The sequence below is a fragment of the Mobula hypostoma genome, chromosome 2 (assembly GCF_963921235.1).
Source record: "Mobula hypostoma chromosome 2, sMobHyp1.1, whole genome shotgun sequence".
NCBI lineage: Eukaryota > Metazoa > Chordata > Chondrichthyes > Myliobatiformes > Myliobatidae > Mobula > Mobula hypostoma.
In genome coordinates, this window is record NC_086098.1 from 193,847,717 (window position 1) to 193,860,676 (window position 12,960).

At 39.4% G+C, this 12,960-nt stretch overlaps 1 protein-coding gene across 2 annotated transcripts in view; it reads right to left on the minus strand.

The window, feature by feature from the left end:
- The window catches only part of xkr7b (XK, Kell blood group complex subunit-related family, member 7b), a 253,261-nt gene that overhangs the window by 209,303 nt on the left and 30,998 nt on the right, over positions 1-12,960 (minus strand). Inside the window, exon 1 of one of the 2 annotated variants that reach the window (XM_063030590.1) lies at positions 6,557-6,600. The exons of the other annotated variant lie outside the window; for it this stretch is intronic. The gene's annotated coding sequence lies outside the window, so the exon portion shown is untranslated. Of the gene's footprint in view, positions 1-6,556; positions 6,601-12,960 lie in introns of those variants that run through there. 2 annotated transcript variants of the gene reach the window in all.

Here is a 12,960-nt window from a genome sequence, read left to right on the forward strand (position 1 = left end):
TGCCTTTGCCAAGGAAACACAGTCTTTCAGTTACATTGTGATTGACAACAGCATAGTGTGCAATTAATAGAACTGCTGCTTCACAGTGCCAGAGACCCAGGTTCAATCCAGACCTCAGGTGCTGTGTGGAACGAGTGCTTGGTTAATAGTCAGTGTGAACTTGGTGAGCCCTTTGCCTTGCTGCTTCTCTATAACTGGGACCCTATAAAAGTTAAAAGAGAATGCTGAAAAGACTCAATAGTCAGGCAGCACGTGCGGAAACATCAGAGCTGACCAAACATCTCAGGAGCGCTAGCATTTCCAGCAGAGGACCCTTCATCAGGTGGCACTAGTCCCTCTTCTCGGTAGTTCGTTACTTACAAATTAAAATTTATTGTGCTTGATAATTACTGTACAGTTAACTGTACAGTAATATTCATTCTCAGGAATTTTTGCAAGTCATAAATATTTAAACAAATTGTAATTCCGAAAATTTCTAACATGGAACACAATGGTGATGCCGTGGTTTCATCACAGGCTAGTACTAGACTAATTTTTTTTTAAAAGAGTCAAGTTTAAATCCTATATTGTAGCTTAGAATTTATTTATTCCAGGTTAATTGACTGATTTTAATCAAAAATGCAGTATTTAAAAATAAAAGTACCAACTTAATAATGAAGACGACCAAACTACTGGATTGTCAACAAAGCTCACCTGTCCTTCAGGATAAGGATGTGCTATGCTTCCTCAGTTCAGCCTTACCTCTGTCCCAAGACTCACAGCAGTATGCATCACAACTGCCTACTGAGGTGGCCAAGTATGCTGTTCTGTTGGACACATTTGCCTCTGCTCAAGATGATGGCTCATCATCACCAGCTCAAGGGCAAATAGGAATTGGCCGTAATTCCAAAATACGCTCATTCCAAAAAAAAAATCCGTACATCACCAATTAATTTAGGTAGCAATTACAGGCTATTAAAATAAGACTATATTTTAATAGTACTACCAATCATAGAATATGCAATTACATACATTGTCTAAAATATAGTTATAAATATATCAACTGTTTACTTATTATCAATGTAATCACAGCTGGTGCATTACTGGGGTTTTAATCTGCTCTGGTCAATAACTTCATCAAAATCATAATTTCAACAAATATAAAGCTCTCTTGATTTATTTGCATGAAGGAAAATGCATTTATACACTAAAGACTGAAGAATTCTTATTAATATGCATAAGAAAAGCATCAGGTAGGTCCCCAGAAGCAACAAGAAGAATTTTGTTTCGTCTATGGCTTGTGAAAAGTATCCTGTGAGAGAAACAGAATCATCAGTCCTTGAAGTGAACTGGTGTGCAAACTCTCAATAGTCTTAATCAGGCTCCCTTCAGAATAGACTTCCAGAGCTCTTACGTCAAATTTGACCTTCCTAAAGACCATTAAATTGAATATTCCTGTCCCCTCCCTTAAGCTATTAATATGTTCATGGCAGGCTTCAAAAACAAGGACTTGTTAAAATAATAAGACATGCTTGGTGACTCTGTGAGCCCAAGTAAAAACATCCATCTTGACAACTAGGAATAAATAAAAATATCACTACACTGCAGAGAAAAAGACATTTCTGACCTTGAAATAAAATTATGTCTTGCAGAATATAATCACATGTAACCAAAAAGAGGGATTAAGATACAAATGTTGGGAGTAATAGAAACATGTGGATGCTTGAAAGTTACGACGTGTCTCCATTCAAAATGTAGCACAGTTACAGTATATCCTGGAGGAGGCTTTAAGATAACATGTCAATAATTTATACCTTCAGCAATTGTGGAGTGACAGGCAACAGCCAAAGAATTCTGAAACATTTTAGCACATACTTAACATGTACAGCAAATACAAAGAACATAAGCACTCAAAATTCAGCAGCACTTCAGATCTGGCGTAATATTTAAGAACTTTGCTCTATTACCACTTTGTTTCAGGAGAAACTCCATATTTGTTATCATGGAGGTTTAGTGACATCGTAATTGCTCTTCTTCCTCCAGAGCAGGGGTCCTAACCTAAGATCTATGGACCCCTCGGTTAACAGTAGGGATCTACAGCATAAAAAGCTTGAGAACCATTGCTCTAGAGATTGGAAAGGTTTGCGCCTGGATAAATTTCACTATTGTTCTGTACTAGCAGTCCTTCCTACCTTTATCATTTACTATTTTCATATGGTTATCCCCTCATGGATTACAAGGTGCAATTCCTTGTTATTTGACAAAAATGCACACTTTCTAATGAGCAAGCAATGCAAACATTTACCAACTTTCCACATTTTTGAAAGGTGAAACCTATTTATCACCATATAACAATTACAGCACGGAAACAGGCCATCTCGGCCCTTCCAGTCCTTGCCGAACGCTTACTCTCACCTAGTCCCATCGAACTGCACTCAGCCCATAACCCTCCATTCCTTTCCTGTCCATATAACTATCCAATTTTACTTTAAATAACAATATCGAACCTGCCTCTACCACTTCTGCTGGAAGCTCGCTCCACACAGCTACCACTCTCTGAGTAAAGAAGTTCCCCCTCATGTTACCCCTAATCATTTGCCCCCTAACTCTCAACTCATGTCCTCGTTTGAATCTTCTCTACTCTCAATGGAAAAAGCCTATCCACGTCAACTCTATCTACCCCCCTCATCATTTTAAATACCTCTATTGTCCCCCCTCAACCTTCTACGCTCCAAAGAATAAAGACCTAACTTATTCAACCTTTCTCTGTAACTTAGGTGATGAATCTCAGGTAACATTCTAGTAAAAAACTCAGGTTACATTCTAGTAACGTTTTTCTTTCCATTTTCCCCAGAATTGCCAGTGATGTCCTAATTCTCTGCCATACTCCTAGAACCAAGACACAAATTTTGTTGCACAACCGTTACAGAAACTAGTAACTATATTTGTCAGGTAGGTCAGGCTGAGATCTTACTCCACACCCACATCCCTGATGCAGGGGTTAACCATGCTGTCCTGCCAAAGGGTCTTAACTTGAAATGTCGACTGTACTGTCTTCCATAGTTGCTGCCTGGCCTGCTGAGCTCCCCCAACATTTTGTGTGTGTTGCTTAGGTAGTGTCCTGCAAGGAATGGTATTGCCTCAGGCAACATTTCCAAAATTGCCAATAGGCTATGAAAGGAGACCGCTTAGGGGTAGTATCACACATCCAATCAAACCTTTGCAACAGTAATGCACCTCAATTATTCAGAGATATTCAAAATTATAATTGCTCGTGATTACAAAAACACAGAAAATGAACACATTAAAGCAGCAACAAAATCTAAAAATATTCAAAGTTTGAACTTATTTTTCTTGATCTCCATTTTCGGTGTCCAATTGTAAAATCAATGTGGTCTAAAATCCTTCATAATACTGGAGCTCCCAGCACAATTAAGCTCTGACATCTGCTATAAGAGGTCCAGTAAGTGGCAGATGGCACAACATCCATCTATCAGTACATAATGGATTTAGTAGACCTATGAACATCTAAGATTTACATACCTGGAAGCAGTTGAGCATTCACGATTTCCTCTAGAAACACTAGGGAGAATCAGCCAAACATTTAAGATTCTATCAGAGAAATAATATAATACAAAGTGCACAGAAGGCCATAATTGAGTGCAAGGATTGCAATGTGCTACTGGCAATAGGCAACTTAAACCTAAATGTAACAGTTTTAATGTCCGTATCAATTTTCTCATTTCTCTGTAGTATTTAATAGAGATGCTCACTACATGTTAAATCTACAGAAGTGAAAAATATACTTTAATTTGCATTGTGATTCCTAGTTTGTTAAGAAAAAGGTAAGTTGTTTGATGTCTATAATTTGCATATTAAGATTTTATGAATGTAATACATTAAATCACAAACATTTTCTTATTAATTATTAAATATCTTGGCATACAAAAGAAAACAGATAGTCACTGGAAAAGGAGAATATTTGTGCTTGTCAGAACTGAAGAGAAATCAATGCTGTGACTGATGATCCACTGAGTGGGAAGGTGGAAACTTGTAAGGTTTAGAATCTTAATACTCTTCATTCAGCCCCTTTTCAAAGGCCACACATTCTTTCAAGCTTTTTCCCAACAAAGGTTTCTTTAAAAATTTTCAATGATGGTGCACATTACATTAATTAGAGATAAGTGGAAGTTAATTTCATTCCCTCAGTATCCAACCAACTCTCAATGAGTCCAGAGAGGCTGCTTCACAACTTGATTTAGAAATCATTTCTTATTTTAATTCTATTTTTTGTGAAGCACTGCTATCTGGAATAAGTTGCCTTTTTCATCTTTTAACGATTTAGACCTTTGTGTTCCTGAAAAGTTACAGCTTACCCTGGCAACCACATTTCAGTTCTGACATCAAGAATCAGCCTAGAGGTCTCTCTCTGCAGCATTTTCATGTCAAGTAATAATGCGACATTGTGATTAGCATTGGCAATACCATTTTTAACATGCAACAGTATGTATCTAGCCAATTGATAAGGATTTCTACAAAATTGCCTCAACCTTGGAGGGAAATGGAAGATTTTCCTCTGAATAAATATTTAATTCATACCATGAACCAAAGTGTGAATTTTCATACAGCTACACAGGCAGCAACAGGGTTCTAATATTTAAACTTACTTTGCCTTCAAGCACAATTAATGATACACCAATTTTAGAACTGTGACAGGAAAAGCTTCTATGCTGATAAAAGATTGCAATTGTCACACAATAGTCTATAAATTGTGGATTTTACCTTCTTATGTTGTGCTAAAGATATACTGCTACATGTGCTGCCACTGTCCACTCAGACCTCCTTAAAAATACTAGAATGTATGCCAAAACATGTTGAAAGATGGTGCTCAGTCATTATGCCACACAGATTCATACACTCAGTAGGAACTATGCATCATAAGTTGCATGCAGAGCTTGCAGCTGCGACGTCTCTGACCTGCTAACTACCAAGCAGCAAGTCTGAGCACAAAAACCCTTCTCCATGACAGCCTGAGTAAGACTGAAGGAAAGGCTGCCCTGAGGAGAGGGAACCATTCACAAACAGAGGGTCTGCAAGTGGCCCCATGGTAATACGAGGAAATGGCCAAGGAGCTATTGATCAATCTTCCCATACTGTTAAGCATGGAACACCATGGCTGTGAGATGCTTTTTGCAAGATATTGATGTGGCAGGCAAGATCATTTAATGTTATCTCAATTTTGAATCCTTCAGAATTTAGAACATAAAACATAGAACACTGCAGCACAGTAAAAGCCCTTTGACCTATGATGTTGTACTGCCATTTAATCTACTCCAAGATCAATTGAACCCTTCTCTCCAACATAGCTGTCCATTTTTCTATCATCAATGAGTCTCTTAAATCCCCCTAATGTACCAGCCTCTACCGCCATCCCTAGCAGCGAGTTGCATGCAACCACCACTCTGTAAAAAAAAGACTCAACTTTGACATACCCCTCTAAAATTTCTTCTAATCATCTTAATATTATGCCCCTCATATTAATGCACTCCCCTCTCCTACTCCCCTGGAAAAAAGTTTCTGGCTGCCTACTTGATCTATGCCTCAACATCTTGTACACCTCTATCAACAGACCTCTCATCTTCCTTCACCCCAAAGAGAAAAGCCCTTGCTCACTCAATCTTTTCTCACAAGACCTGCACTTTAACCCAGGCAACACCCTGGAAAATCTCCTCTGCACCCTCTCTAAAATGTCCACATCTTTCCTATAATGAGATGACCAGAAATGAAGACAGAATTCCAAGTCTGGTCTAGCCAGAGTCATATAGAGCTGCAATATTACCTCACAGCTCTTGAACTTAAGCCCCTGACTAATTAAGGTCAACACACCATATGCCTCTTTCCAATCTTACCAACTGGCATGACAATCTTGAGAGATCAATGGATATGGACCCCAAGATCCCTCTGTTCCTGCAACACCTGTTAAGAATCCTGTGATTTCCTCTGGGACCAATAAAGTATCTATCTGTCTATAGAGTGCATGTGGAGAGGATGTTCCATGTATTAGGGAAGTCTGGGACCAGATGGCACAGCCTTGAAATACAAGGATATCCCTTTAGAACAGAGATGAGGATGAATTTCTTTTGCCAGACAGTGGTAAATCTGTGGAATTCATTGTCACAGATGGCTGTGGAAGCCAATTCGTTAGATATATTTATAGGTTGATAGGCTCTTAATTAGTAAGGGTGTCAAAGGTTACAAAGAGAAAGCAGGAGAATGGGGTTGAGAGGAATAATAAATCAGTCATGATGAAATGGGAGAGTGACCTTTTCCTGCTCCTATGAGTAATTGTCTTATGTCATGTGTGCTTTGCTTTGTAACTTCCTCAATGAATTTAATCAGGCTTGTGAGACATGACCTGACACTCACAAATCCATGTTGACTATTCCTAATCAGACTATGCTTCTCCACATGCTCAGAAATCCTGTTTCTAGGAATCTTCTCCAATAATTTTACCACCACATAAGTAAAAAAAAAAAATCACTCATCTATAATTTCCACAATTATTCCTACTGCCTACCTTGAACAAAGGAATTATATTTGCAGCCTCCAACCATCTGGTCCTCCTCCTTTAGCCAGTCGTTGTTTTGTGGCTGCCTGTAAGGAGACGAATCTCAAGGTTGTATATGGTAGGTATACTTCGATAACAAATGTACTTTGAACTTCTAACACTCCTATTCTTCATCTCCTTCCTAGCTACCCTGCAACTCCAGAGAGCCCTGTCTGATCCTTGATTCTTAAACTTTAAATAAACTTTCTTCTTCGGCTTGACTAGATATTCCACATCTCTTGTCAACCAAGTTTCCTTCATCCTAATGCCCTTTCCCTAAATCAATAGTACAAATCTCTCCAGTACCCAATGCAAGTGCTCAGCAAACAACTTTCAGATTTCTGTTGTGTATTTCTCAGAGTACATCTATAAATTTGCTGATGATACAACCATTGTTGGTAGAATCTCAGGTGGTGACGAGAGGGCGTACAGGAGTGAGATATGTCAACTAGTGGAGTGATGCCACAGCAACAACCTGGCACTCAAAGTCAGTAAGACGAAAGAGTTGATTGTGGACTTCAGGAAGGGTAAGATGAAGGAGCACATACCAATCCTCACAGAGGGATCAGAAGTGGAGAGAGTGAGCAGCTTCAAGTTCCTGGGTGTCAAGATCTCTGAAGATCTAACCTGGTCTCAACATAGTAACATAGTCATAAAGAAAGCAAGACAGTGGCAATACTTTATTAGGAGTTTGAAGAGATCTGACATGTCAACAAATACACTCAAAAACTTCTATGGTTATACTTGGAGAGCATTCTGACAGGCTGCATCACTGTCTGGTATGGAGGGGCTACTGCACAGGACCAAAAGAAGCTGCAGAAGGTTGTAAATCTAGTCAGTTCCATCTTGGGTACTAGCCTACAAAGTACCCGGGACATCTTCAGGGAGCAGTGTCTCAGAAAGGCAGCGTCCATTATTAAGGACCTCCAGCACCCAGGGCATGCCCTTTTCTCACTGTTACTATCACTGAAGGCACACACTCAGTGATTCAGGAACAGCTTCTTCCCCTCTGCCATTTGATTCCTAAATGGACATTAAAGCTTTGGACATCACCTTACTTTTTTGTGTAAATATACTGTATTTCTGTTTCTGCATGTTTTTTAAAAAATCTATTCAATATACGTAATTGATTTACTTTTTAATTTATTATGCTTTATTTTTTTTTCTCTGTGCTAGATTATGTATTGCATCGAATTGCTACTGCTAAGTTAACAAATTTCATGTCACATGCTGATTCTGCTTCCGATCTGTTCCAAATTTATGCTCTCAAATTCCTGCCTAACATAATTACCCTTTCCCCAATGAAACACTTTCCCCATACTGTCTGCAACACACTTACCTTGAGGTGACAGTGTAAGTCATAAATTGCCCCCAAAAACTCTCAATTCTGGTGGCATGGATGGCGACATCCAGCACATGACCTGATGCAGAAATGACAACAGAAGACCATAAGACATAGGAGCAGAATTAGGCCATCTGGCCCTTCGAGTCTGCTCCGCCATTCAATCATGGCTGATCCTTTTTTTTAAGATCTCCCCCTCAACCTCAGTTCCCGGCCTTCCTCCCGTAGCCTTTGAAGCCATGTCCAATCAAGAACCTATCAATTTCTGCCTTAAATACACCCAATGACCCGGCCTCTACAACTACATGTGGCAACAAATTCCACAAATTCACCACCCTTTGGCTACAGATATTTCTCCACATCTGTTTTGAAAGGGCGCCCCTCTATCTTGAGGCTATGCCCTCTTGTCCTAGACTCTCCCACCATGGGAAACATCTTTTTCACATCTACTCTGTCTAGGCCTTTCAACATTCGAAAGGTTTCAATGCGATCCCCCTTCATCCTTCTGAATTCCAGCGAGTACCGACCCAGAGCCATCAAACGTTCCTCATATGTTAACCCTTTCTTTCCTGAAATCATCCTTGTGAACCTCCTCTGGACCCTTTCCAATGCCAGCACATCTTTTCTAAGATGAGGGGCCCAAAACTGTTCACAATACTCAAGGTGAGGCCTCACCAGTACCTTATAAAGCCTCAGCATCACATCATTGCTCTTGTATCTAGACCTCTTGAAATGAATGCTAACATTGCATTTGCCTTCCTCAACACCGACTTAACCTTCAAGTTAACCAAATAAATGTCAGCCACGCTAAAGGTGAATTACACACAGAAGCACTTTGTCCAAATTCCCTGTATTATTTATCCAGAGTGAAAAACAGTGCTGAGTGATTTGCAAGTTCTAGGCAAGCAGATGTTTAAAATAAAAACAGCTAGTTAAATCAATGAAGGATAACAGAGGGGAAATGGCAAATTGAGATTTGTATATATAACAAATACTCAAGAATCTTGCAGAGAATATTTCTCCACTGTATAAATATTGCTAGCTTTTAGATTAGAACAGATGCCAAACTAAATGATTGTTCTTTTTCAAGGAAGTACATGTCAGAATGCTAGTTTAGAATAACATAATGCAAAATTTATTGAGATACCTAGTTATGAGCAAATAAATACAAAAGAAATCAGCGCACAGTCATCACTTTCGAATTTGAATAATAATTGTACGTTATTCAGGAAAGTAAACTTTTGCATGTTTAATCATATACAATATTTTTTCTGTTTAACTTACATCAGAAAATCTGCACCTAGACCAGAAAATGGCTCAGATGCATCATAAAGTGAGCATTCTCCATTACTTTCAAAATCCAATCTTACCACTCTGATGAATGGCAAATGAGATGCACACTCAAAGCTCACATCGAAATATTGACTTAGGTTTGGGTAAAAAGAGGAACCTAGATATTAAAAATTAATGCAACAAGAAGAGCGAACAAGGATTTCCCTTGGGTTGGTTAGGTTATCTTCATTAATCTAGGCTAACTCCACTAAAATGATGGTACAAGATGGATACATTACCTCTCAAGCGTATCTGCAGATAAGAGCTATAAGATTCCCTGGTGTTATTCGTTCAATGGATGAGGATCAATTCAATTTTATGCCTTGCAAGCACTTCAAGAGTATTTTTCTTAGAGAGCTCCAGAGTGCGGAAAAAAAAATATAGCTGTACCCAAGTCTAACACAAATATACTTCAAACAAAAGAGAGCAAGTTTCACAAACTAATTCAATTGAAAAGAACAGCTGGTATGTGGTCTTGCAAAAATCCCTTAAGAGATGTACGTATATTACTGTGAGCCCAGCCATCAGCAACAGAACAGAGTGTGTCCAGTCAGTTAAGATTTATAAACAGATGAAAGCAAAAGATGATTGAAAGTGAAATTGTCCTCAACGTCTATAAACCCTGAGAATTATTCTAACAAGACCTTGAATTTGCTGAAATAGAAATTGGGAAGCCGGTTACCAGTGAAAAAAAATGAAATCGAAAGCAAAAAAAATAGCATGGCTTACTACTTTCTTGCAACCACACAAAATATGTTCTTAATTTTAAAATTTGACATGTAGAATTATTAAGTATTTAGACATGGGAGAAAGTTTAATGGTTGTTTTGCTAGATCAGTATGCGGGTGTTAGGGAAGTGAGCCCTAAATAGGTGCAGACTGACTCAGCCACTTGCTATGCATGCAGAACAACTGAAAATGTTTCACAAGGCAAGTGATGTCTTGTCTGTTAGAATTCTTTGATGAAGTAAAAGACAGGATAGCCAAAGGAGAGTCAGTGGATGCTGTTTATTTGGATTTTCAGGAAGCCTTTGACAAGGTGCCACACATGAAGCTGCTCAGTAAGAGCCCATGGTATTATAGAAAACATATCAGCATGGATAGAAGATTGGCTAACTGGTAGAAAGCAAACAGTCAGAATAAAGGGGAACTACTCTGTCTGGTTGCCGGTGACAAGTGGTGTTCCGCAGGGGTCAGTGACGGGACTGCATCTCTTCAGGTTATAAGTCAATGATTTGGAAGGCTGAATTGATGGCTTTGTAATCAAGTTTGCAGATGATACAAACATAGGTGGAGGGGCATGTAGTGCTGAGGAAGCAGGGAGTCTGCAGAAGGAGTTGGACAGATTGGGAGAATGGACATAGAATTGGCAGATGGAATATAGTGTGGGGAAGTGTATGGTCATGCACTTTAATGGAAGGAATTAAGGTGGAGACTACTTTCTAAATGGGGAGAAAAGGGACTTGGAAGTCCTTGTGCAGGATTCCCTAATGGTTCATTTGCAGGTTGAGTCAGTGATAAGGAAGACAAATGCAATGTTAACTTTCATTTCAAGAGGACCAGAATATAAGACCAAGGATGTGATACAAGGTATTGGTCAAACAACACTGGAGTATTGTGAGCAGTTTTGCAAAGAAAGAGGTGCTGGCATTGGAGAGGGTCCAGAGCAGATTCACAAGAATGTTTCTTGGAATGAAAGACTTAACATATGAGGAATGTTTGATAGCTTTAGGACAGCAATCCTTGCAGATTAAAAAAATGAGGGGCATTCTCATTGAAATCTATCAAATATTGAAAGGCCTAGATAGAGAGGATGTGGAAAGGATGTTTCTAATAGTTTGCAAGTTTAGAACCAGAGGGCACAGTCTCAGAATAGAGGGACGTCTACTTAGAACAGAGATGAGAAGGAAATTTTTTTAGCCAGAGGGTGGTGTATTTGTAGAATTTACTGTCACGGATGGCTTTGCAGGCCAAGTCTTTGAGTATATTTAAAGCTGAGGTTAACAATTTTTGGTTAGTCTGGGTGTCAAAGGGGGTTAAGGAAGGATAATAAATCAGCCATAATTGAATGGTGGTGCAGACTCAATGGGCCAAGTGCCCTAATTCTGCTCCTGTGTCTTATGGGTGTTTGAAAGAAAGGTAAAACAGAGAAATATAGTAATGCATAATAACTGATAGGAAGTTAAGTCTGATAAGTAGCTTGGAAAATGAAACAACATGACAAATATGGTCAAATTAAAGGCACTAACAAAACAGTGCAATTGCTGGACTCTTTTAAATCAGGCCTTTTGAATCAGTTATACAGATTGATGGATAAGAGAATTCAGGTTGGACTGTTCAGCATGGTCTTGCTAATCTCCACAGGACCATACAAGATGCCACAACTGAATGAGAGTTGCAGGGGGATGGGAAACCAGAGCAGCTAATTAAGTGGTTGTGGGGAAATATGTTTTTAAACCTCCGTACAACGACAAGAATCAAAAGGTCGAGTGTGGTGGGAATAACATTCTGAGTTGCATCTGTTTCAATGCAAGGAATAATGTAGGAAAGATAGATGATCTTGGAGTATAGATTAACATGTGGAATTATGATATTGTAGCATTAGTGGGCGATATGGTTGCAGGAGGGGCAGGATCCACAGCTCTATATAGCAGGTTCTGATATGTTAGACATGATAGAGAGGGAGCGATTAAGGGGGAGAGAAAATGTCATGGCAGCTCTCAGTCAGAACAGACTGGAGAGCCCATCTGCAGAGGCTATATGGGTAGAACTGAGGAATAAGAAAGGGATGATCACTAATGGGATTATGTTGTAGACCACTCAACAGACAGTGGGATTTAGAGGAGTAAATTTGTAGATCACAGACAGTTGTAAGAAACATAAGGTTGTCATAGTAGACACGAGAAAATCTGCAGATGCTGGAAACTCAAGTAACACACATACACAAAATGCTGGTGAACGCAGCAGGACAGGCAGCATCTATAGGAAGAGGTACAGTCGACGTTTCGGGCCGGGACCCTTCATCAGGCCCTCTTACTATCTCTTCTTTCAATTAGTCCTGATGAAGGGTCCCGGCCCGAAACGTCGACTGTACCTCTTCCTATAAATGTTGCCTGTCCTGCTGCGTTCACCAGCATTTTTTGTCTGTGTTAGGTTGTCATAGTAGGTGATTTTACCTTTCCACATATTGACTGGGACTCCCATAATATAAGAGGGATAGATAGGATAGAGTTTGTAAAATTTGTTAGGGAAGATTCCTTAATCTCTATTTCAAGATCCCAGCTAGTGTGCAATACCGGATTTCCTATTCGGAAATGAGACTGGGCAGGTGACAGAAGTGGGTGCAGAGGAACACATAAGTTTGAGGAAGGCCAATTTTGATGGTATGAGAAAGGATCTGGCAAATGTGGATTGGTTTTTGTGAGATATTAAGTTCCAGGTTAAGAAGGTGTACAGCAGGTATAGGGAGGAAAGAATAAATGAGGTACTTGAATGAGAGGAGATCGTATAGAAACATATAAAGTTATGAAAAGGATAGTTAAGATAGAGGTAGGAAAGCTGTTTCCACTGGTAGTTGAGACTAGAACTAGGGGACATAACCTCAAGATTCGGGGGAGTGTATTTAGGATGGAGATGAGGAGGAACTGCTTTTCCCAAAGAGTGGTGAATCTATGGAATTCTCTACCCAATGAAGCAGTGGA